The 27,688-nt window shown below is 36.4% G+C and overlaps 1 protein-coding gene across 1 annotated transcript in view; it reads right to left on the bottom strand.

The window, feature by feature from the left end:
* Positions 1–27,688, bottom strand: part of CNTNAP4 (contactin associated protein family member 4) — a 619,686-nt gene that overhangs the window by 415,027 nt on the left and 176,971 nt on the right. The window lies entirely within an intron of this gene.

The following is a 27,688-nucleotide window of genomic DNA, read 5'->3' as shown; positions in this document are numbered from 1 at the left end:
ATGGTCACTAATTAAATGGTTTCATAAAACCAACCACAGCCTGGAGGCTTCTGCTTATAAATTATTTTTTGTTTGTAAAAATGTATTACATCATTCATTGAAAAAAATCCCCAAATATTTTATTTTCTAAATTTAAAATGGAAAGTTTTTATTTGATCCAGCAATCTGATTACTGAGCATATATCTGTAAGAAAATAAATTTTCTGCCCAAAAGATATTGGCACTCGCATGCTCATCACTGCGCTATTGACAATAGCAAAGACATGGAATCAACTGAGGTGCTGATCAATGGTGGATTGGATAAAGAAAATGTGATATTTATACAAATGGAATACCACACAGCCATAAAGAAGAATGAAATTATGTCCTTTGCAGCAGTATGCACGCAGCTGAAGGTCATAATCCTAAGCAAATTAACTCAGGAACAGAAAACCAAATAACACATGTTCTCACTTACAACTCAGAGTTAAACATTGAGCACAGATGGACATAAACATAGGAACAACAGGGACTGTGGACTCACAGAGGGTTAAGGAAGGGGGCCAAAAAAGTACCTATTTGGTCCTGTGCTCGCTGCATGGGTGACAGGCTCCATCGTACTCCAAACCTTGGCATCATACAATAAATCTATACATGTACCCTCTGTACCTAAAATTAAAAGTTATAATTTTTTTTAAAAAAGAAAGTTTTTAGAAATTTTAAACTAACCCAGATTAAATAGCAGTTTTGGGGGGTGGGAAGACTGGAAAGTGGACCAAAGAAAATGGCAAGAACACAATGGGAAGAATGGGGATGCGCTGGTGAACAGAATGCAATGCAGTGGGCCTTTTACTAATAAAGTGCACTTTCAAACCAGATAAAACTGTTATAAAATGGTAAAAACAGCATTTTAATGGCCCAACCTCATTATTGAATCAATGAAGTATGATACAATATCTAACTGTTGTGCATCAGACTGATCAATACACAGAAACTCAATGTGTGTTTTTAAACAAATGAATCAAGGAATAAATGAATGGATATGAAATTTACCTTTAAGTCTTTTGGACATTTTATTATGGTACTTTATATTTTCTTTTGTAAGTTACTGTTTTCTAAAACATTTATATTTTTAAGAATATTTGATGCTTTCTGGGGATAGAAGGATGGAATATTTAAGAATAGTATTGATCATGTGCACAGAACCAGTTAAAATTTCTGTTTTCCAAAGTAGAATTTGAAATTGTTTGTAGAAAGGTATTATTCCAAATGTATCAGGTAAGTTTTCTGTAAATGTTCACCTCTCTTTCTAATCTTTTCAAGACTAATTGAATTAAACTCTTACTTACTTCTGAATAGAAACAGGCTGAAAAATAGCTTAAAAATTAAGGTTATATTAGTGATGTCTTTTCTCATTATTTCTGTGGGAAATTGTGAAATATAAGTGCATGTCTTGTTGACACAACCTTTATTTATTTATTTATTTATTTATTTGAGATGGAGTCTTGCTCTGTTGCCCAGGCTGGAGTGCAGTGGTGTGATCTTGGCTCACTGCAACCTCCACCTCCTGGGTTCAAGCCATTCTCCTGCCTTAGCCTCCCAAGTAGCTGGGACTACAGGCACGCGCCACCAAGACCAGCTATTTTTTTTTTGTATTTTTAGTAGAGATGGGGTTTCACCGTGTTGGCCAGGATGGTCTCAATTTCTTGACCTTGTGATCCACCCACCTCGGCCTCCCAAAGTGCTGGGATTACAGGTGTGAGCCACCATGCCCGGCCCATAACTGTTATATTTTTAAATAATATATATCAATCTATTTGTCTGCAGTTCATGGATACTAAACTATATTCATTTATTTCTGCATAAAGCCATATCAGTGACTGTCCAATACTCTATCAACTAAGTATGAAAAGTAATTTAATAATTTTTCAAAAATTATTAAGAATTTAAACCCTCTTTGGAATTATTTTAGAAGAGCTATCTCTACTTTGTTTTTGCCTCATCTTTTAGCAGAAATCTAATGAAAAGAAAGCTCTTTAACTGTATTTAATATTTTAAAATTCCAATAAGTTTTCAGATTGATAGTTTGCAGCTAAACCCTGCCTTATTTTCTTTTTTTAGACATACTAACATTCTCCAATTTCAAATCATGTTAGGGAACCCAGAAAATAAAAGAAGTTTATCCATATTCGTTTTCTATTGCTGGGTAACAAACTACCACAAAATTAGCAGTTATAAAAACACACACTTATTATCTCATGGTTTCTGTGGATAAGCTTAGCTGGCTGCTCTCCCACTTAGTGTTTCACAAAGCTAAAATCAAGGTGTAAGCTGGGCTGTGTTCTCATCTGGAGGTTAGAATGGGAAAGAATCAACTTCTACTCTTACTCAGATCATAAGGCAGAATTAATTTCCTAGTGTCTGTAGAACTGAAAACCTGGGCTTCTTGCTTTCTACCAGCTGAAGGCTTCCTTCATCTCGAGTTACCAGGGGCCACCCCGCTTCCCAGAGGCTGCCCACAGTTCTTTGCCATTGTACTTTACTAACATGGTGGCTCACTTCATCAAAACAGCAAAGAGAGTCTCTAGAGCAAGTCTGCTAACAGCAGAGTGTTTTATATAATGTGATGTCATCTTGACATCACATCCTCCACCTTTGCCATTTCCATGGCTTAGAAGCAAGTCACGGGTCCTAACTCACACTCAAGAGGAGGGAGCCACACAAAGCAATGACCATCAGGGGAAGAGATTAGGGGTGCCACCTTAGAGTTTGCCACACGGTCTTCCTAAGAAAACCAAGATCTAGAATTTCTAGTAGAATTTTCTTTTGTTCGTCTAAGAATAAATTGATTCTTAATTCTAAGCTTGAAGTGTAACTGCATTTTTATGGGTAAGTTAAATGTATCCATTTTTAAGCCTGTGAAAATATTTTGAAAGAAAATTACTACATTACTCTGTGGGAGAGAGAATGTGTATATATAAATATCTATATAGAAAGAAAATACATTGAGAAAATATGTATTTGTTCACAAATGTATACAAATGAGTATTTTGATATATAGACATATTTAAATAAAATGTAAAAAGCACTTATATATTTTGGGGGCTTTTTAGATTTAAAATACATTGTTGATCACATCTGCTAATATTCCATATTTACAAAGGCAAAGCCACCATCTAAATTAATGTTCGTAATTAGCAGATTGAGTTTTCCACCACAGGCAAATATCTGTCTTTTAGAGTTGTAAATGAGCATTTAAAGGTTGAAGCAGCGGATAGTATATTCTCTGAGAACAAAATGATTATTTAACATAATTTATAAAGAATGAAGTATTCATACTAATTAATTCTTAAATATAGATTATGTACATGAATTCTTAATATTCCATTTTAAATTTTATTTAACATTAATTTAGCCAGTGAGAAGAAATTGTGAAAGTTTTATTTGGTAATTTTGCTTGATTTCTGTTCTGTTTATATAGAGTTTCTGAGTATTATTCTCAAGAATTAGGTGAAAAAAATTTTAAATTAATTATTATATATAGATTTAGAAACTCACTTTAACATGAAAGATAGCTTTAATATTTTAATATTTAATGTAATTGACACATTTCCTAACAATTATTTTAATAATTATCTATGGATTATATTGATAGGTAAAATAGTGAGTGGAAAATCAACCCATGGAAAAATATTTGACATTTGATATATTATATTGAGAAAACTACCTTTGGGATTGTACCATAGGGATCTTGCTAAGCTGCAATATCTTAGACAAATTAATTAGTTCTATTGACCCTCAGTATAATAGACATAGTAATTATTACCTAACATGGTTATTTGATTTGGAAAACAATATGCAAATATATTTTATTCTGGGAAACCTAAAAATTGTGCCTCCTTTGTTCCTGCACCTCACCTTGTAAAACACATAAATTAGTTCACAGGAATTAAAAATTTAAAAACCCAGATTATTATAACTTTTTATTTCAAAATAATTTTAAACACCAAAGAGTCTGTAAGGATATTAAACAAACTGCTTATTACATCAGCTAACATTTCATATTTACAAAGATAAAGCCACCATCTAAATTAACGGTAGTATGTAGGGCTGTACATCTTGTTAAACTGTCTTCTCAGTCTTTTGATACGTTCTATAAATTTTTTAAGGAATGTTTTGTTTTCTGATACAAAAAGACATTGCGCGGCTCATTCTTCATGGTGCACTCGTTCTCATTTTGTTGGAATTGTGTTTAAATGCTAATATCTGGATGCTAGATGTACTCTTTCTAACTTGGGTAAGATCTCACATTCTCAACAATTTGCATGCCCCCCAAAAAACAAAATGTCCAAATGGTAATTATATTTCTAGTTTACATCATTTTTAAAAATTGAAAAATAAATTATAATTGAAACATGTAGAATCAATTGCAAAAAAAGTTTAATAATATAATTTGACCACTTACGTTAACCAATAAATTAAATACAAAAAAGTAACTCAGAAAATCTTAGTCTTTTGGGCTGCTATAACAAAGTACCATAGACTGGGTGGTGTATAAACTATAGACATTTATTTCTCACGGTTCTAGAGGCTGGAAGTTCAACATCAGGGTGCAAGCATGGCCAGGTTCTGGTAAGGGCCCTTTTTCACATTGTTGACTGCCAACTTCTTTTTGTATCTTCACATATCCTCAGAAAGAGAATGAGCTAGCTCTCTAACCTCTCCTTACAAGGGCACTAATCTCCTTCATGAGGACTCCAACCTCATTACCTAATTACCTCTCAAATTCTCTACCTCCAAGTACCATCACACCGAGATTAGGGTTTCAACATATAAATTTGGGGAAGACACAAACATTCAGCTCATTTGCATTATCTTAATGTACTACTAGCTCCATATAAGCTCAAAGGCTGCGAATTAAATATATTTTCTTTCTTCCTTTTTTCCTAGCTTTATCTAAATTCAAAGGCATTGTGATCTTTTATTTATGGATTAAATGTGCATTAATCTAAATCAAAATCACTGTGATATGGTTTGTCCATGTCTCCCACCAAATCTCACTTCAAATTGTAATAATCCCTATGTGTAAAGGGCAGGGCCAGGTGGAGATAATTGAATCATGGGGGCAGTTCCACCCATACTGTTCTTATGATACTGAACAAGTCTCATGAGATCTGATGGTTTTATAAAGAGGAGTTTCCCTGCACACACTCTCTTGCCTACCACCATGTAAGACATGACCCTGCTCCTCTTCCACTTTCTGCCATGATTGTGAGGCCTCCTCAGCCATGTGGAACTGTGAGTCAATTAAACCTCTTTTCTTTATAAATTACCCAGTCTCAGGTATGTCTTTATTAGCAGCATGAGAATAGACTAATACACACTGAAATACGGTATTATAGAAATATAGTATTATACTGACCACATGTCTCAGTTTGGGGAGAACAGCCCAGGTTAACTGCCATACCCTGAACATAATTATTAATGTTGAACTATTTCACCTCTCAGGAGTGCCCCAGTTTGGACAAAACTCATGCAATTGACCAATATCCAATTCACCACCTGTTGTGATATGTTATTGGTGCCAACATGCTTTAAAAATGTTCCATTGGTCAGCTCTATTATTCTAATTTTTGATATGCAATTTTTTAATGAAAGTATATATTGTCTCTATCAATTCCACTTACTAAACTCTCTAAAAAACCCCAATAAACTATTATCTATCATCCTTGTCATGAAAAGAACCCTCTTAATTTATTAGTATCTATGTTTAATTACAGAATTTCACATGATAAAATATTTTTAAACACTTTGAGACAGGAAATACACATTTTAAAATGTGTTATTGGTAATTATTAGAAAAGTATAGGAGTGTATCAGCTTTTTTATAATTTTTTAATAAAAATAAAAAATGTGAGCCTCTAAAATGTCCATCAATAAAATATTAAGTATTTTAGTACGACAGAAAATTATACAGCCATTAGCACAATCACCTAATGCTCAAATAATAGATTAAGTAACTTGAAGAGATTTCCACAAAATAGCAAAGTGGTTGTCTCTTTTTAGAAGAACTGTGGGTAATTTTTACATATTTCCTTATGTATTTATTACATTTTTAACACTTATATTTAAGTTGAATCGATTTATAATCAGAAATACATATATTTATTCAGTCATAAATATAATGCATCTTAACATTTATCTTGTGAAAATTATTTAATCATAGCTCTAAAAATAATATCCTCCAAAAGAAATTTAAAGTCACTTATATTCTTGTTTATTAAAATGTATTTTATCTTACTTTTAACAGGAACATGAATAATAGAGGGATTTTATATAACATTGACTGTATTCAATTTTGACATATTTGACATATTTTAGAATATGCTTTCATTTTTATATGCATAATATGCATGAAATATATAAATGTGTGTGTTTGTACACATACTTCATAAGTTATATATGTCATTTCTACCAAATGGCACCTTAAATCTTAATGAAAATGGAAAGTTATTTCACTTTTTCCATAAGTGTAGGTAGCGCCCAACACAGTGTAGATGCAAAGTTCTATGCTTATCTATTAAATATAGGGTATTAATAATGCTCAAAATATCTTTATCCTTGATTATTTTTAACTATCTGTTTTATCAGTTTTTAATGATGATAAATTTAACTATCTCTCCAGCAATTTTGTTTTTTCTTCACAGATTTGTGCCTATAATATTACATAGCAAAGTTTACTTCCTGACTTTCTTTAACAGTTACCAGTAAGCAACAACATTCTCTTTCTTTTGTGATATTGTATACTAAATTATATGCCATGTGACATTATCATTTGTTCCTTATTCTATTTTGATTTATATTTTTGGGGAATAGTGCATTTCACTATTAATTATGGAATTAATTCTATCTGTTTGTAACTGCCTACTAAGTTTTCAAGCACCATTTATTATAAGTTCATCTGCAGCCTTTATCATATACTAAATTTCCATACGTATCTGAGTTTGTTTCTTGGCTCTCTATTCTATTTCACAATTTCATTTGTCATTCCATGCACCAGTGCCAAATTACTTGAGGTATAGAGAATTTATAGTAATGTCTGGAAAAGCTTGTCCCCACCTACTTTCTGTTTTCATTATTTTTATTGCTATTCTTACAGTTATTTTTTTCCACATGAACTTTAGTATGACCTAGTCTAATTCCATTAAAAATAGTTGCTATTTTTTGGAAGGTATGAGTTAAAATTTAGAGAAAAACTTAGGCAGTACTAACATCTTTATGATGTTGGATTGCCCTATCTAAAAACAAGAAATATCTTTCCATTTGTTTAAGTCTACTTTAGTGTTTTTCAGAAATGTTTTAAACTTTTCTTTAAATAATCCTATTAATTGTTTGTTAATTATACATCTAAATAACTTACTGAGTTTTAAAAGTTAGTTTCATCATTGATTTTTAAGAGTTTTCCAGGTATATGTTCCTGTCAGCTACAAATAAAGATAGTTTTACTTCTTCACCTATTCTTATGCCTCAGCCATTTCTCTTGATTAATTGCATTGATCAATACTTGCATTAATGTGCTGAATAGAAGCAGATGTTGTGGGCATACTGCCCTAGTTCTTGGAAACATTACTACTCATTAAATAAGATGTTACTGACTTTAAAAGATATGTGGGTGTGTGTGCATTCAGGTAAACGTATGTGTGTAGATATGTCTGTGTGTGTATATACATCATACACATATATATACAAAACATGTATTATGTATATATATGTAATACACATATGTGTATTACATATATGCATGTGTGTATACATGTATACATATATACACACATGTATATATGTAATATACGTAATACATAATAAATATGTATGTATATGTACATAATATGTATATTATGTAATATGTAATATGTAATATGTAGATAATACAGGTGTATATTTGTGTATATATAATACATATGTGTATACATGTATACACACTTATATGAACACATATATGCAACACATTAGTTCGTGTATGTGGAAAGTTTTGTTAGATTATAAATTTAAATATTTCTTTTCTACTTTTTTTTGTTGTTCTTCAGGAAGTAAATTACTATGAATGTTATTCTTTCTTTTTCTGTCTCTTATTTCTACTACTTTCCATTTTTACCTTTTCACTTCTTTTTTAAAGTCCCATTTTTATGCTATCCTGCTAAAGACTGCTATCCTGCCTTTTGTCAATACTCATAATTAAAATTCAATTTATCCTCCCTTGGCTATTGTATAAATTGTTATTAATTTCTGACATCATTTTGTCTGTTTCTTTTCTGTTCAGTCAACTGTCTTTGTCTTTATTCCTGGGTTTGGTTTTGTTGTTTATTTCTATTCTTAGTTTCTGAATTTATGAATCAAGGTTGTTTCTCATATTCCTAAGTGCTTCTATTAATATATGTATTTCATCTTAATGGTCATTATATAGTTTTCTGTTTTGTAATTATTTTTCAGGGAGAATTTTCCTCAAGTGATATATGCCAGCAATATTTTTCTTGTTCAGTAAGAAATATCCCTCAGAAGCTTGTTCTAAACACTGGCTTACAGAGATCTCTCTTTGAGAAACAGTTCTATTTACTGACAGAAAATAGCGCATAATGCATAGGCTTAGGGTTAGGGTCAGGGTTAGGGTTCATCAGTGTTTCTACAACATTCCTAGTTTAATGGTGCTCTTCTCTGTCATTGTTGCAAGGTTCAATTTCTTAGCTTATGTTTCTGTTTGTTTTGTCATTGTTAGTGAAAAAAATTAAACATATATTAAAAAGGTGGAATTTTCTTTTTATTTTAGGACTGGCCAACATATAGTTTTCATAGCATAATGTCAAGTTTCCATAAGAAAATTTTTTTTTAAGGTTTCTTATTTAGCGTGATATATTTTCATGGGAAACGGATGCCAAACTTGATGGGGTAATTGAGGCACTCTGTACAAATCTGCAGGTAAATGTCAAGCACACTGACAGGGCATGGTGCAGAGTTCTGAGGCCAGCAGCACGAAAAAACTACACCATCTCTTTTCTAGAGGGACAAAAGGCAAGCCATTGTCTGAAACCTGGGGAAGCTGCCAAATAGAATGGCAGCCGTAGGAGTTCTGGCCATCCATAGATGGGCACAACTGAAACGGAGAGGTTAATTTGATCAGGTCTGCCTGCCCTGCTTGCTACTGGTCACTTGCTTTTTGTTATATATTTTTTCCTTTTTCCATGAATCTGAAGGCCATGGTCACTGAAGGCTGCACTGATGAACACTAAAACTTAACCTTCCCTAGCTACGTTATAGATAACATTCATAGGTCACCATGGTAATGGTCACTTCAGTTGTTTTTCAGGAACTTGGACCAGCCCTGTCCAGCTCAAACCCCCTGAGACCATGGACCCTTCAACTGGATCTGTACAAATGCCAAAGAAATGACCTTTGGCTTCAGAAGGCCAAAAACTCCACCCTCAGATCACCATTTAAGCCACACACAAAATATCTTCCATATATCAAAGACACTGAAAAAGTATAAAGATCAATGACAAACTAAAGAAAAGTTTACAACATTTATGACAGCATAATAGTTAATAGAGAGATTTTAAAATATACATGTCATACAAATCTTGAGAAAGAACACAAAAACAAAATATAATTTAAAAAAAGATGTACATAGATATTTTAAGGGAAATTTAAATACTGATTACTACTAAACTTAAGATAAATTCACCAGTAATTTTTAAAAAATCAATTAAATACCAGGCTATAGTGAGCTAGCGTTGCCACTTTCTGTACATATGTCCTATGAAATACCATGAACCCTGACTATGCTTGCCCAGAACTAACTTGTTACTTGATTTTTCCCATTTTTCTCCACTGCCAATAGCATTTCCCCACTCCTTAAACCACCCCACTTCCCTAACCTATGATAAGCCTTATCTTCAGGGAGGAGGATGTGAAAATTGTTCTTCCACCTCCTCACTCAGCAGCCTTGCAAATGAATCTTTTCTCTTTTGCAAAACCCCTGTCAACATGATTGCTTTACCTTGTGCAGGCAAAACAATCCTGGACCTGGCCAATAACCCAACCAAATCAGGTGAGCTCACAAGACTGGAGCCCGTTTAGTAAGCATGCTCCTCCCCTCTCTGTCTCATCATACACTCAGTCAATTGGCACATTTTGAGTGCTCACTATAGCCTGGTATGTAATTGATTTTTTAAAAGTTACTAGTGAATTTATCCTAAGTTTAGTCGTAATTGTTATTTCATTTTCCTTTAAAATACCCGTCCATATCTTTTTCCGATTTTATTTTGTTTTTATGTTCTTTCTTAAGATTTGTATGTCATGTATATTTTAAATATCTATTAACTATTATTTTCTCATAAATATTGTAATTTCTTTTAGTTTGTCATGGATCTTTATACTTTTTTGTAGTGCCTTTGATATACAGAAGATATATTGTGTGTGACTTAGTATACTAGGGTTTACTATATTATTTCTTCTGAAGACTGTTTCTTCTGGAGAAATCAGAAATACCTTCTTTATTTAGGAGTCTAATACATTTGTAGATTTTATTTTGATATCGACTATTTCAGCACAAATTTTAAAATAGTTCAAAATGTGTTCATGCGTGCTTTGATAAAAATTCTAAGATGTGTGTGTGTGTATGTATGTATATGTGTGTGTCTGTTTTGTTAAAAAGGTAAAGTGAGGCAACACAAAATTCTAGAGTTGCCTTGAGCAAACATTAATTCACAAGTCAGGTGCACCAAATCAGAAGTATTTCAGAATCTCCAACAGGAAAACACAAGAGAAAGGACCTTATAGGATTAACAAGGAAGTAAAGCAAAGAAAATATTTGATTGGTTACAGTTATACAGTTGCCTTATTTGGTCTAACCATTGGAAGGTCTCTAGTTATGTAAGTTTACTGGTCACTTCTGATTGGTTGCAATTAAGTTATGTTTTTCTTTAATATAGGTGCTATGGTCTGAATGTGTCCCCCAAAATTCATATGTTGAAAATTTAATCCTTAATGCCACAGTGTTGGGAGGTGGGGAGTAATGGGAGGTGCTTACATCATGAGGGTTCTGCCTTCATGAATGAATTAATGCCTCTATAAAAAGGGCTTTTGAAGGCTGGGCTTGGTGGCTCACGCCTGTAATCTCAGCATTTTGGGAGGCTGAGGCAGGTGGAGCACCTGAGGTCAGGAGTTCGAGACCAACCTGGGCAACATGGTGAAATCCCATCTCTACTAAAAATACAAAAATTACCTGGGCTGGTGGTGCACACCTGTAGTCTCATGCTACTCAGGAAGCTGAGGCAGGAGAATTGCTTGAACCTGGGAGGCAGAGGTTGCAGTGAGCTGAGATCATGCCATTGCACTTCAGCCTGGGTGACAGAGTGACATCCTGTCTCAAAAATTAAATAAATAAATGAATAGGGCTTGCAGGAGTGAGTTCACCCTCTTCCATTCTTTTGCCATGAGGACATAGCAAGAAGACCCTCACCAAATACCAGATGCTGGCCCCTTGATCTTAAAACTTCCCAGCCTCAGAACTATGAGAAATAATTTTTTGTTCTCTGTTGCGGGAAATAAGGGACCCTGAACGGAGGGACTGGCTGGAGCCATGGCAGAGGAACATAAATTGTGAAGACTTCATGGACATTTATCAGTTCCCAAATAATACTTTTATAATTTCTTATGCCTATCTTTACTTTAATCTCTTAATCCTGTTATCTTCATAAGCTGAGGATGTATGTCACCTCAGGACCACTGTGATAATTGTGTTAACTGTACAAATTGATTGTAAAACATGTATGTTTGAACAATATGAAATCAGTGCACCTTGAAAAACAACAGAATAACAGCGATTTTTAGGGAACAAGAGAAGACAACCATAAGGTCTGACTGCCTGCAGGGTCAGGCAAAAAGAGCCATATTTTTCTTCTTGCAGAGAGCCTATAAACGGACATGCAAGTAGGGAAGATATTGCTAAATTCTTTTCCTAGCAAGGAATATTAATAATTAATACCCTGGGGAAGGAATGCATTCCTGGGGGGCAGTCTATAAACAGCCACTCTGGGAGTATCTGTCCTATGCGGTTGAGATAAGGACTGAGATACGCCCTGGTCTCCTGCAGTACCCTCATGCTTATTAGGGTGGGGAAAAAACTCCACCCTTGCAAATTTGTGGTCAAACCAGTTCTCTGCTCTCGAACTCTGTTTTCTGTTGTTTAAGATGTTTATCAAGACAATATGTGCACAGCTGAACATAGACCCTTATCAGTAGTTCTGATTTTGCCCTTGTCCTGTTTCCTCAGAAGCATGTTATCTTTGTTCTGCCTTTTGCCCTTGGAAGCGTGTGATCTTTGTGACCTACACCCTGTTTGTACACCCCCCCACTTTAAAATCCTTAATAAAAACTTGCTGGTTTTGCGGCTCAGGTAGGCATCACGGTCCTACCGATATGTGATGTCACCCCCAGAGGCCCAGCTGTAAAATTCCTCTCTTTGTACTCTTTCTCTTTATTTATTCAGCCGGCCAACACTTATGGAAAATAGAAAGAACCTATGCTGAAATATTGGGGGCGGGTTCCCTCGATAGTTCTCTATAAGTTACCCAGTCTCAGGTATTCTGTTAGAGCAGCACAAAGGGATTAGGAAAATATGCATGTGTAATAAATAGCTCAAATTAAGTTTTGATTATGTTTATAAATCAAGCAAGGTTAAGATCCCCTATAAGGTCTAACTAGCTTACATGATTAATTTTTTTTTTTTAAGAGACACTGCCTATGTTGCCCAGGTTGAAATACAGTGGCTACTCACAAGGGCAATCATGGTGCACTGAAGCCCTAAAGGGATCTCAAGCAATCTGCCTGCCTCAGCCCCCTGGAGTGGCAGGGACTAAAGAATGAGCCACTGCTTTCAGCTTAATTATCCCAATAATTTTTTAAATAATCCATTCCTTTTCATTTTAATTCTATGTATCACATTAGAGTCTCTTTAATGACTATGTAAATTGCTTCATTGATCTATTTATGCCAGCATCACATGATTTTAACTCTTATAGATTTAATCATTTTTGGCTTCTGATAAGGCAAGTCACTTTGAAGCCTGTTTCTGTTCACTGATTCCCACGTTTTACACTGAGTTCTTTATTTGGTCTTTCCATCAGTTTCCCACTCAGAGACAATAAATCCAGTAGAGACCCTGTGTTGAGAAAACTGGGGTGGAGAGTAAGAAAACAACAGTTTGCAGAACACTTTACGAAAACTCAAAAATGTACCCTGTCCAATTAGGCAACATAAATCCCTCTTTATATTGCATTTATGTAAGTTGGATAAAGTGATCAAATCATCTGTGAACCTCTTGGAATTGTCATTCATAAAGTATAAAATGGCTTTATTCCTGTCAGAAAAAAATGTATACACATAATTGTTTGGTTTGATGTATGTACTTTCTAGTCAATGTAATACAGTTTTGAATTGGGAGTTAAAGGTAACCTCAACCAGGGAGGAAAATTATTACCCTGCTTCAGCTCTGATTCAGAGGAAAGTTAAGAGTTGTTTCCACACTTAAAAAAATAAGTGCTAACATGTCCAAAAGCCATGCCTGCTTTCAATGATGAACATGTTTTCTTGTTCCACCTTGGGAAACTGGGCTCCTGAATGTATATCGCATCTCTCATTCTCTGGACCACCTGCTAATTTGCTGTAAGCAACAGAATTGATGATAGTATTTTTGTTTCTTAACCCACTAAATTACCTTCATTCCCCAAATGGTCTAATTGGTATTCCGTTCTTCAAAGCATCAGTAGTTGGTTTTCATAAGGAAATGAAAATGACAGGCGAAGTTCTTGGCCTGAGCTCCTTGCGGGCAAAGCAGTCATGTGACAGGCTTGCTGTCTACAACCTCTGCAGAAGATGAAGCCTTGCTCAGCATTACCTGATGGGGTCCTATATTAAGGCCTAGAAACCCCAATTTAATTTGATTAACTATTCTGCCGTCAACTTGTTAGCTGTTGCTCTTCCAACCCCAGACTTCAGAGACCTTTTACAGAGCCTGTTATAAATAAATGCATTTGACAATCTACAGGATATGATTTGTCTTCTAATAATACTGACAAAAACAACTGGATTTAAAGACGAAAGTGTCTGCCATGAGAAGTACGGGGACAGCAGGAATGAAAAGGAATATTTAAGAATGCAAAAACCAGTCAGACAGCACAGCTCTGAGCCTGGCAGTGCCCCTGCAGGGGCACTGGTTCACATGCTGATTGTGAGCAAGGAAAATCTCATTTAAACCAAGTGGGAAATTATAGTTACCAAATTGGTGATTACTTCATTCATATATATATATTTCACTGCTATATTCCCATCATTGCATGAGTCACTTTTGACCTTAGGGCTCTTTACAATTCTTGATTTCATTAGTATAAAAAATATGAACTCTGAACACTGTCGGGCGTGACTTCCAGGCAGAAAGATCAACTGTGTGAACCAAGCTGAGTATCTTCACCAGCCCCTGAGTTGCTGCACTGTGAACTGGGTATACAGACTGCTAATGCTTTGTTAGGAGTTCTTTCAACATGGAAACTACTTGATACATCAGCTTTGAAGCAATGCGGCATACGCATGCTCTAGAAAGGTAAAATGCTAAGGTCTGTCCTGCTGAAGAGTCCCGTGGCCACACCAGTTTCACATTACACAGAACACAGCTTCTTCACAACCTCTGACCATCTCCATCCTCTGAAGTGGTCCACTGGATCTAATGTCCCAACATGCTGTGCTACTTGTAACATGCTGAGGGCTCTGCCCCACTTACATTCTTTACCTCTTCTATATGATGCATTAAAATATTTTGTGATCCATAACGTGTCTGATTTGTTAAATGATTCATTTACCCAAATGTTTATGAGCATCTATTACAGGGAAGTCTTGGTGACAGGTGGCAGAATTTAAAGGAGATACATGATAGTCATTGCTTTGCCTCCTCTGAGCTAAATATCCTGCAAAGGAGACAGGTGCATTACATTAGAAATTACAGTAATAATTATTAAAAAGCCAAGAAACAACAGATGCTGGTGAGGCTGTAGAGAAATAGGAATGCTTTTACATTGTTGGTGGGAATGTAAATTAGTTCAACTATTATGGAAGACATTGTGACAATTCCTCAAGGATCTAGAACCAGAAATACCATTTGGCCCAGCAATCCCATTATTGGGTATATACCCAAAGGAATATAAATCATTCTGTTATAAAGATACATGCACATGTATGTTTATTGCAACACTATTCACAATAGCAAAGACATGGAACCAACCAAAATGCCCATCGATGACAGACTGGATAAAGAAAATGTGGTACACACACACCACTCTATGTGTATGATATACACTATGTGTATATCATATGTGGTACTATGCAGCCACAAAAAGAAATGAGATCATGTCCTTTGCAGGGACAAGGATGAAGCTGGGAGCCATCATCCTCAGTAAATTAACACAGGAACAGAAAACCAAACACCACATGTTCTCATAAGTGGAAATTGAACAATAAGAACACATGGACACAGGGAGGGGAACAACACACACTGGGGCCTGTCGGGCGGTGGCGGGGAGGGGAGGGAGAGCATCAGGACAACTAGCTAATGCATGCGGGCCTTAAAACCTAGGTGACAGGATGATAGGTGCAGTAAACCACCATATCACATGCATACATATGTAACAACCCTGCACATTCTGCGCATGTGTCCCAGAGCTTAAAGTAAAAAAGTAAAAAATAAATCGGAATAAAAGTCAATTTAAAAAAATTTAAAAGGAAATTACAGTAATAGTTGATGAGTGCTGTCATAGCATTTGAAGGAGCAATAAGAACATATATGTAGGCCGGGCGCAGTGGCTCATGCCTGTAATCCCAGCACTTTGGGAGGCTGAGGCAGGTGGATCACGAGGTCAGGAGATTGAGACCATCCTGGCTAACACAGTGAAACCCCGTCTCTACTAAAAAATACAAAAAATTATCTGGGCATGGTGGTGGGTGCCTGTAGTCCCAGCTACTTGGGAGGCTGAGGCAGGAGAATGGCGTGAACCCAGGGCCGGAGCTTGCAGTGAGCCGAGATTGCACCATTGAACTTCAGCGAACATATATGTAGCAAGATAGCCTACACTAGTCAAGTGGGACTAGATAATGCATTTAATAAACAGTTGTTGGGCATCATTAAATGCATAAGATGACATTTAGGCTGGTGCCTGAAAGATTATTTGGACTTGGATCAATGAAAAGGTGACAATGTAGGGGCAGGAATGGAGGTCAAGATAGAGAGAAGAACAACCATGGAAGAAGACCAGAAACCAAAGAGAGCAAGGCATTTAGAGAAATTCAGGTAAGATCAGGACAGCTGTCGAAGACTAGTGATCAGAGCAGGACTGGAGGAGGAGGCCATGAGAGGTCTTTTAAGCCAAGCTAAAGAATCTGAAATGTACGTTGATATAGCCCAGTGGTTACATTGCTCACAAGATGGCTACTAAATAAGAGTAGACTTTTTTTGTATTATTAACATCAAATTTATACATTTCTGAGCACTAATTGAAGATGTCTTGTGAAAAACTGTGGCACACAGGTCTTTCTATAGAAATACTCAATAAAGGTCTAATGATTCTAAAACTGGATGATTTTGCCAAATACAAATTATAATGTCATCTCTTTGTAATGATTTTGTAATATACATATTTGCAAATTTCCTTACTGGTCATCTTAGCAAATAGTATTTTATCTTTAAAAACAGTTCTTTAACCTTTATCAAAAGCTTAATTTCAAAAAAAAAACTTTAAAGTCACTGAAATAGATGATTGCAAATTTCCAGTGCACTGAAATATAATCATAAGCACATTGAGTGGAAATGCTATAAATAAAAATAACTCATCAGGTTGTTTTTCTAACCAGAGGAATGCAGAGTAATTAAACCAAGAAATTAAAATCTGTAAAAATAAAAATGTAATGCTATACATCAGATTTACTGATGATTTGCAAGGAACTGATTGATCTCACAGTTTTGAAAAAGGCTGGTTTGGTCAAATTGTAGTCAATGCCTTGTTTTGCTTATCTCAAAGATTGTCTTTCATTAGCAAATTTACAAAGTACATTTTCATGTCAACTTAAATTGAATAATCCATACAGTTAAAAAGTGTGTGTTTAGGTGTGTGTGTTTCTGGCAAAGAGCTTCACAGGAGTGATTCTCATTAAAACATCTGATAGTATGATTTAATTAAAAATAATCTTCATAGTTACAAAACTACAGGCTAATGCCAATGGCAAATAATTCATGCCATTCTACTTAATATTATTGATGAACAATCATAAATGGTTGAAATACACAACGGGTATTTTTTTCTGTGCGTACATGTAGAACACAATTCAAAGACAAGGCTTTATACAGAAATAGAGAATCATAAATTGATTGTAATTATCTATGAAAAAATATAAAATTTTTCATAATATTCCAGGTATGCTTTGAAATATCTTCTTACAGATTTCTTAGCATGTACCAATAATCAACTTGTATTATTTTCTATATGCAAATGATAATTTCATTAATTTAGCCACTTCTCAATGTGTCAGTGTTTCTTGACTAATGCATACATTTTTATTTTTATTTCAGTGTTTATAGGGAGAGCTGAAAACTGCTGAAAATGTTAGTTTTTGAAAATGCAGTCAGGTGTCACTTAACATCAGGGATATGTTCTGAGAAATGCATCGTTAGGCAATTCTGTTGTGCCAACATCACAGGGTACACTCACACAAGCACAGTATCACCTAATACACCCCTAGGCTATATGATATAAACCATTGTTCCCAGGCTGCAAATCTGTACAGCATGCTACTGTACTGAATACTGCTGGCAATTGTAACACAATGGTAAGTATCTGTGTATCTAAACATATCAAAACACAGTAAAAATATGGATTTTTAAAACGGTACATCTCTATAGAATTGTTGCCATGAATTGAGCTTGCATGATGGGAAGTTTCTCTAAGTAAAGGTGAATGCCTAGGACATTACTGTACACTACTGTAGACTTCATCAATGCTGTACATTTAGGCTACAATAAATTTATTAAAAATAAAGTGTGCTACAACATTACAACAGCTATGATGTCACTAGGCGATAGGATTTTTTCAGCTCCATTATAATCTTATGGAACCACCATTATATATGCGGTCCATCATTGGCCCAAATGTCATTATGCAGCACCTTACTGTATATATACATGTATACACCTACAGTCACACACACACACACACACACACACACACACACACACACGCATGCACACAAAAGAATACCAATCTATTTCTTTTTTTTTTTGAGACGGAGTCTCGCTCTGTCGCCCAGGCTGGAGTGCAGTGGCGCGATCTCGGCTCACTGCAAGCTCCGCCTCCCGGGTTCACGCCATTCTCCTGCCTCAGCCTCCCGAGTAGCTGGGACTACAGGCGCCCGCTACCACGCCCGGCTAATTTTTTGTATTTTTAGTAGAGACGGGGTTTCACCGTGTTAGCCAGGATGGTCTCGATCTCCTGACCTCGTGATCCGCCCGCCTCGGCCTCCCAAAGTGCTGGGATTACAGGCGTGAGCCACCGCGCCCGGCCATACCAATCTATTTCTATGGATAAAGACAAAAGGAAAAGGTTTGTCCTCCTCCTCCACTCCTCTTTTGATTAAAAGAGATGGGCTTCTGTCATGTGAAAAACTGGGAGCAAAGAAAGGAAGTAGCTCTTTCCATATAGCAACTCTCTCTTGGAAGCAGCTGCCCCACCCCTCCATGCTCTTTCAGAAGAGTAAAGCCGGTAGGGCAAGGTGGCTCACACCTGTAATCCCAGCACTTTAGGAGGTGAAGGCAGGTGGATCACCTGAGGTCAGGAGTTTGAGACCAGCCTGGCCAATATGGTGAAACCCCGTCTCTACTAAAAATACAAAAATTAACTAGGCGTGGTGGCATATGCCTGTAGTCCCAGCTACTCGGGAGGCTGAGGCAGGAGAATCACTTAAATCTGGGAGGTGGAGGTTGCAGTGAGCCAAGATAGCGCCGCAGCCTGGGAGAAAGAGTGAGACAGAGTGAGACTCTGTCTCAAAAAAAAAAAAAAAAAAAAAAAAAAGGAAGAGTAAAGCCTAGGGAGGCAAGAAAGAGTAAAGCCCTATATCCTTTCTTGGTGCCATGAAGTCCTGTCGACACTTCTGTGAACAGTCCCTTTATCAAATGCTCTAAGGAGCAGAGAGCACACAATGGTGTTGCTAACATTTTAGATTTACAGATGGGAATATGTTCTAATTGATATTTCCCTAAAAATGTTACATTATCTAATCAGTCTTGGGAATTCATCACATTGAGTGCATAAATTTCCCACCCATATAAAAATCAAGAGTGGATATAAACGACAAAAGTGATGGATTATGCTGCATATCTCCTGTTAATCTCTGCAGCAGTGAGCATTAGCAGGATTCAGAGGCAGGAGAAGAGGAGGTTGGTGGCTTAATTTTTGGCTTCTTTCTTGTTGGGTCGCTTCAACTGTCCATCACAAAAGGCCATGTCTCCTTTCCATACGGCTTCACTCCCTGGGTTTCCTTAAGTGTAAGGGAGGCAGAGGCTCCCTCACTGTCGGTAGATCTGTGGCACTGCATTACTCTTTGTTGGTTTCTCTAAGCCCTCCTCACCCTTTGTAAATATTTTGCTCATTAACTTTCCCCAGTTTTCCTGTTTTTTTTTTTCAACTAAAAAAGTTAGCTGAAGGTAAAAGCATGAAATAGTCATATACTTTAAATATTTTATCCTAACTTAAAAAAAGCAAAAGATTTTTCAGTCTTTCAAAATAGGTTTACTGCCTTTTGTTTTCTATTATCTTTCTTGTGTAGAGTTTATTCCCAATACATTATTCCATTGTTTCTGGCTTTTTTTTTTTTAAGTAAAATGAGAACATAAAAACACTTGTGAAAAATATATTCATGCAGAATTGTAGATTATTTTTCTTCCTTACTTTTTTACATCTTTAAATCAACAGCAAGACCAGCTTGAGCAACATAGTGAGACTCTGTCTGTACAAAATTTATGCAATTAGCTGGCTGTGGTGGTAGTAGTCCCAGCACCTGTAGTCCCAGCTATTGGGGAGGCAGAGATGGGAGGATCACTTGAGCCCAGGAGTCGAAGGCTGCAGTAAGCTCTGATTACACCACTGCACTCCAGCCTGTGTACAGACTAAGACCCGTCTCTAAAAAGGAGAAAAAAAATCAATAGCAAAAATTTTAAATGACTTTCCCTATCAAATTTTTCGAATCCATTCCACTTGGTTTTTATAGAAACAACTATCTTTGCATGACTTTCTTTTCTTTTTTATTTTATTTATTTATTTATTTTTGAGATGGAGTCTTGTTTTCTGTCTCCCAGCCTGGAGTACGGTAGCACGATCTCAGCTCACTGCAACCTCTGCAGCCCAGGTTCAAGCGATTCTCCTGCCTCAGCCTCCCAAGTAGCTGGGGCTACATGTGCCTGCTACCAAGTCCGGCTAATTTTTGCATTTTTAGCAGAGACAGGGTCTCACCATGTTGGCCAGGCTGGTCTCGAACTCCTGGCCTCGCCCACCTTGGCCTCCCAAAGTTCTGGGATTACAGGTGAATTTACTTTCAATCAGCAAAACACAGAATGAAAATACACACTATAATAACATGTCCAACTGGCCTAAACAGGTTTGGGAACAAAAACCAATGACAAAGATAAGCACACAGCTCTACTGGAAGAAGGAAAAGTGAAAAATGCAGGCAACCAGGCACAGTGGCTCAACATGCTATGGGAATCAATGAATATATTTTACCAAGGAATAGTGAGGATCAGTAAAGTCAGCACATTGGTTAGGCAGAGTTTGGTTGGGAGAGTTACTGTTAGGTTGGCGCAAAAGTAATTGGGTTTATACCAACCTAATAGTAAGTCTCTTAGTTTTGTACCAACCTAATATAATTGCATTTTTGCTGTTACTTTTACACTAACCTAATATAAGTGTATCCGTGGAAGGGATGAGAGTGCTAAGGAAGAGTGTGTAGAAAATGATCTGAAAGGTCTAGGACAGAGCCACAAGGCATACCACCATGTCAGAGTTGAATCAAGACGGGGACCATCTGAGAAACAGGATTAGGAGAACAAGGTCAGGAATGTTGGAGGTTTACCAGGAATTATTTGTTACTTAAGAAAGCATATTTCATATCCTAATGTAGTTAAGTTCACAAATCATTTTTAGTTATATCGTAGCTTGGCTGCTTTCTGCTGAGATGTAGGGGAGTGTTTGCTTCTTGGGAAACACGGTATTTGGAGATGAGCGCAGGACAGTAAATTCAAGAGTCCTGGCTGTGAATTCTGCCTCTGACTCTGATGTGTCACAATCACTCAGTGTCTCTGAGCCTCACTTACCTTAACTGTAAATATGAACAGTGAGGATTCATACAGCAGCCATGAAGATCAATATAAGGGGTCTTGCACAAAACTGACTCTTCAAAAGTGCTCAAAAATATGTTTCCTTCTTTCTTCTTCAGTCTATTATATCTAGGATGCATTAGAAGGCAGTTGAATACCAAAAAGGAACTCCCAGCCATTATTTCACAGCATATGTGTGAATTGCTAGCTTTGCTCTTATTGTAAGTGGCTCAGTTTAATTTCTCTACAACTGAGGGGAAATGTCCGGCTTCATAGCCCAGAATACATGCTTTGTGATGTCTTGATGGATTTTATTGGTTTTATTTCACACCACTTTTGGTCATATTTCTGAATTCAGGTGTTCTTCCATGCCATGCCATTTTAATGGTTCAGTTGAGCTTCTGGTTTTGTGCAATGTAGCAGTCCTGTTGAGACCCAATTCTCCTCAGTAAGACATCTTCCTGTGGGGAGTCATAGCACTAACCTCCATGTCCATAAAAGTATCTTCTATAGCAACAGCACCCCTCCAAAGTGAAATGAAAGGTCCATCATTCCCAGATACCCTAACCAATGCTTCTTCTCACTGTTAAGCTGATTAACAGTATATTTAATGCATATATAGAAAGACATGCACACATATGTTCATTGCAGCACTATTCACAATAGTAAACACACGGAGTCAACCTAGATGCCCATAAGTGGTTTTTGACTGCATAAAGAAAATGTGGTACATATATACCATGGAATACTATGCAGCCTTTAAAAAGAATGAAATTGTGTCCTTTGCAGCAACATGGATGGAGCTGGAGGCCACTATCCTAACCAAATTAATGCAGGAACAGAAAACCAAATACTACATGTTCTCACTAATAAGTGGGAGCTAAACACTGAGTAAAAATGGACACAAAGAAGGGAACAACAGACACCAGGACCTACTTGAGAGCAGAGGGCGGGAGGAGAGAGAGGACTGAAAAACAACCTATCGGGTATTATGTTGATTACCTGGGTGACAAAATTATCTGTACACCAAACCCCTGTGACACACAATTTACTCATGTAACAAACCTGCACATGTACTTCTTGAACCTAAAATAAAAGTTGGATGGGAAAAAAATTTTTAAAAAGAAAATTTAGTTCCATTAATCTATAGTCTCATTCCATTTTGCTGTATTCTTACACTATTTTACTTTGTCAACTTGTTACATTTTTCATGTTATCTAAGGACCATAAATTACTATCAAGGAGAGATTCATACACTCTGTTCTTTAATAGCATTCTGGTAAATAGTGTGGGACCTGAGAATAGGTTAAAATATGAATGCAATGTATTAATAAATGGATAAAAATAATGTAATCCTTTATGTCATCTAACAGCTAATTTTAGGCACAAACTACAAAAATAGTAAAAGGAAGGTACAAAATTGCAATTTTCTTTCTCTCCTAACTATTTTCATAAATCTAGAAGTTTTAAAAATAAGTTTCAAAGTAGTATGGGACCAAAATTTTCCAAAGATAAAACCCAAAACAGTTCCAGAGATTCATCTGTTCATGACTTGCTCACAGTGATTTGTCCACCCACCTGACCTGCAGAATTTCAACTATCACATCAGATGAACTTTAGAGTCAGCAATTGTGGCAAAATGCAACTGTAGCCAGCACTGAGAATACGGATTGTCCACATCAAAAACTCAGAGAGTTCGTTACCGAAATGTACCAATGTAGAGTTTTTATATTCAATTACTGCTGTTCTTGGCCGGGCTTGGTGGCTCACGCCTGTAATCCCAGCACTTTGGGAGCCGGAGGTGGGAGGATCACGAGGTCAGGAGTTCAAGATCAGCCTGACTGACATGGTGAAACCCCGTCTCTACTAAAAATACAAAAATTAGCCGGGGGTGGTGGCACGCGCCTATAATCCCAGCTACTCAGGAGGCTGAGGCAGGAGAATAGCTTGAACTGGGGAGGAGGAGGTTGCAGTGAGCTGAGATCACGCCATTGCACCCCAGCCTGGGCGACAGAGTGAGACTCCATATCCAAAAGAAAAAAAAAAGACAATTATTACTGTTCCTAAGGAGAAATTGATGGATAGTGCGTGATGATTACTATCATGACAGATACTGAGATATTGACTCCAACCTGTTTTGAAATTTTCATTTATTAAAATATGTTCAAAATTGCAATTCAAATTCAAAAGTTTACCCTTGATGTTGTGAATAGCATTATTAAACTCCATGCCCCAGCTACCCACGTAATAACAAATAGAAAAATAATGATGGCAGCTGTTTTTATCCAAATTTATAGTCTTGCATGTGCTGACTTTATTTTTTCATAATAGAAAATAATATTTTCTCTATAATACATGATAGAATATTATGTGTATTAATTAAAATCTTTGACATGACAATAATCTGACTAGATCAAGAACATATCTTGGCCGGGCGTGGTGGCTCAAGCCTGTAATCTCAGCACTTTGGGAGGCCAAGGCGGGTGGATCACGAGGTCAGGAGATCGAGACCATCCTGGCTAACACGGTGAAACCCCATCTCTACCAAAAATACAAAAAATTAGCTGGGCGTGGTGGTGGGCACCTGTAGTCCCGAGCTACTCAGGAGGCTGAGGCAGGAGAATGGTGTGAACCCGGGAGGTGGAGCTTGCAGTGAGCCAAGATCATGCCACTGCACTCCAGTCTGGGTGGCAGAGCGAGACTCCATCTCAAAGATAAAAATAAAAATGAAAAAAAGAAAGAAAGAACATATCTCAATTAGCATCTTACTGTGAAGTTAGTCATCTTTGACTCTCTATGCCGAATGATTGCATAAAATAAGGAAAACACATAAAATTCTTTGACAATAGTTCAGCCTTGTTTCCCTCTACTGTACCAAACTTAGAAAGCACACTGATTTAAGAAAGAAAAAAAAAGACACAACACGATTAGTAGGGTAGAAAAAAATTGTAGTAATCACTGTGGATGTCCAGCTTTGAATAGAACTGAAATTTGCTAAGTTTCTAATATGTGCTAAGTACTCTGTATAATTATCTAATGACAATAAATTAGAAGTGAATGTTATAGTCACACTCACTAGGGGAAGAACAGGTTTACCTGTTTATCTAAGGTCACACACCTGGCTCATTAAATCCAGGTGGATTAATTCCAAAGTACTTGCACCCTCCAAGACACTAAATAGTGACTCAAGTTGGTACAGAGTTGAGCAATGGAAGATGACTCCTCCAATTAGTGTTTCAAGCAAACAATGCAACAACAGCAATATCCTCTGAGGCACAGATACATGAAAAGAATTTGAAAATCCCCACTCCCCCTACAATCAACCCAATGGTCCCCTCTCCTCTGCTTGATACCCAAGACCCTGCAGGAAGGATGTTATACATGTGCAGATTCTCCAATTCTTTTCCCCTTAAAGGCTTCCCCATTGCTTTTTTTTTTTTTTTTTTTTCCGGAGTCTCTTTCTGTCACCCAGGCTGGAGCTGGAGTGCAGTGGCACGATCTTGGCTCACTGCAACCTCTGCCTCCTGAGTTCAAGCGAATCTCGTGCCTCAGCCTCCCAAGTAGCCAGGACTACAGGCGCATGCCACCACACCCGGCTAATTTTTCTGTATTTTTAATAGAGACGGGGTTTCATCAGGTTGCCCAGGCTGGTCTCGAACTCCTGACCTCAGGTGATCTGCCCGCCTCGGTCTCCCAAAGTGCTGGGATTACAGGCGTGAGCCGCCATGCCCCACCTCCCCAGTGCTCATTTTTAAGCTGACTGTAATCTGCAAAATTTGTAGCACAAGTTTCCTGCCTCAAGAATACTAGCACATTGGGTCCTGGAACAGATAAAATGAGCTATCTATTTGGATTTTTCTTCTTTCATTTGTGAAATATAAATAATAAATCTCACACAGAACTGTAAAATGAAGAATCATAAACAGACCATAGTGTCTTTTACAGAAAGAGTCTTTTGGTGCTAAATATTTGTCTCTGCTATTTAACTTGGCTGTACCTATTATAAGCAAATGTAAGATTAGCATAAGAAAAAATGGGCAATTAAACATTGCAAATAACTTTTGTGTTATGACTTGCAACAAACTAAGTATTTGTAAGAAATTTCATGTAATCAAAAGGTATAATTTTGAACTAGTATTAATGTAAAATAAATCTTATACAGTATGCTAATTTATTTGCTCACATTATATCACATTAGTAAAATGAATTAATTTGACTTACAGAAAACTCAATGACATCTTAATAAAATGTATCTCAGAAAATGAGGACATTATTAAATATGAAGTACCATTGTCAAGTAACAGTCACTTTAACATATTGTCACTAAGAGACTGTTCTCTCTTCCTCTAATGGACATTAGAGCTTTATGCTGGTAATGAAAAGGAAATTTGTATAGTATGTCATTCAAAGAATAATATTCTGAAAAGCATTTGGAAAATTTTTCAAAATATTTTTACTATTTTCCATCAGTCAGTTAAATATTTTCAATCTTGTCTCTTGGATTATATATATAATAAATATCCAAAATAATCTTGCATGTGTGTGCACAGATGTGTGCAAAATCTTGTTACTTCTAGTCTTTTTGGCTTGAGACACCAAGGTGATTAAAAAACAGGAAAAATACATGTATGAGAAATCTTAATAACAGAAAATAAAATAATCTCCTATATCTCACTAGTTATTCCTTTTATGAGCACAGATTATATGCTCTGCTGTTATCTCCTCCCACCATAAGTCTGAGGCCAGAGAGATTCAGTTCTTGACTGTCATCTGGGCTTGCACATCGGTCTAGGAACTAGAAACACTGTACTTAGAGTTTTCCACCATTCAGGTTTTGTTTGTTTGTTTGTTTGTTTGTTTCTACCAAATAATTCAATTGGAAAATTCAACCAGAATTCTAAACAAAGATCATTTTTTAAAAGAATTATTTAATGACTCTCCAGGTAAACTTCTAAACAAATGCACTGAGTAATTCAATGAAAAGTAGGCAACAATTCACAGGCATATGATGATGGTGGAAATTCATTTTAGGAGCTGGAAGAATCTCTTAGCTCAATTCACCTGGGTCAGCATTCTTATACTCTGTTGCCATCTTGGCTGACTCCATACGCCATTACACAAGAGCTCACCCTGGTACTTTAGCTCGTATTCATTTGGAACTCTCTCTCTTCTGCAACTTCCCTTGCCCACATTTTCCTGCATACTCTTCCATGGACTTTATTTCTCTTGCTTCTTTGCTCAGCTCCTGAAATCTACTATGAATAATGTATATAGCGGACACTGGATGCCTTCACTGGTTTTCTGTGCTGAGCTCTCTCCGACACAAAATTTACTATTTTGTTTTCTGATAGCATCCAAATTACAGTTTGTGCACTTCTTAAAAGCCTGGTCATCTGAACTTTGCCCCCTGACTGACAGTCTTTCTGCGTAGTGAAAAGAAACCATTTCCCTTGGTTTATTGTAGTTCTTGCAGAAAGTCAGGAGTAGGGTTACCCCTCTTTTCCTGCCCTCAAAGGAAAAGAATAACCTTCCAAAAAATCTTTGCTTCTGTGGTGCATTAATTTTTTACACTTTTAAACATCCTCTAGTTGCAGAAATGGGATATCATAAATTATAGCGGTTAGCAGAAGTGTTGCACTGGTCCTTTGAAAAGTTCACTCCTGAAACATATGGGTATTTGAATTTCACCAAGACATTTGACAAAACCTTTCAGTTTAAACTGGTAAAATGGTGAAATGTGGACTTCATACTCTTTAATGACTTTCAATTTTAGTTTTTCTATCATTCATCCAAACTGGTGGATTGATTTCCACCGTGAGTGACATTTATAATTTATGATAGGGGACTCCATCTAGCCCAGTCCTATTCAGCATTTTTATTAATGATTTGAATTAGGATAAAGAAAGAATACTTAGAATAGTCAAGAAAACACAAGGAACACGTATCTTAAAGTTTACATTATGAACTGACTCTACTAAAATAAATTTGTGAGATGGATTTATATAAAATATTACAGCTACTAAGTTATTAGCTATTTCTTCATTTGTGTGGATTTCCAAAATTTTTCATTACATTTAAAAATAAATTATTGGTGCTAACAGTTGTTGACCAGTGAAATACATTATTTGAGGGGTATTTTTGAGAATCAGCTATAGCTCTGAACTCAGACTGCTTGAGTGTTGATTCTGAACTCAGTTCTCACCAGTTACGTCACTTTATTTAAGTTACATAACTTCTCTGTGCCTTTGG

Source organism: Pan paniscus, chromosome 18 (assembly GCF_029289425.2).
Source record: "Pan paniscus chromosome 18, NHGRI_mPanPan1-v2.0_pri, whole genome shotgun sequence".
Lineage (NCBI taxonomy): Eukaryota > Metazoa > Chordata > Mammalia > Primates > Hominidae > Pan > Pan paniscus.
This window is presented reverse-complemented; position numbering and strand designations above follow the sequence as displayed.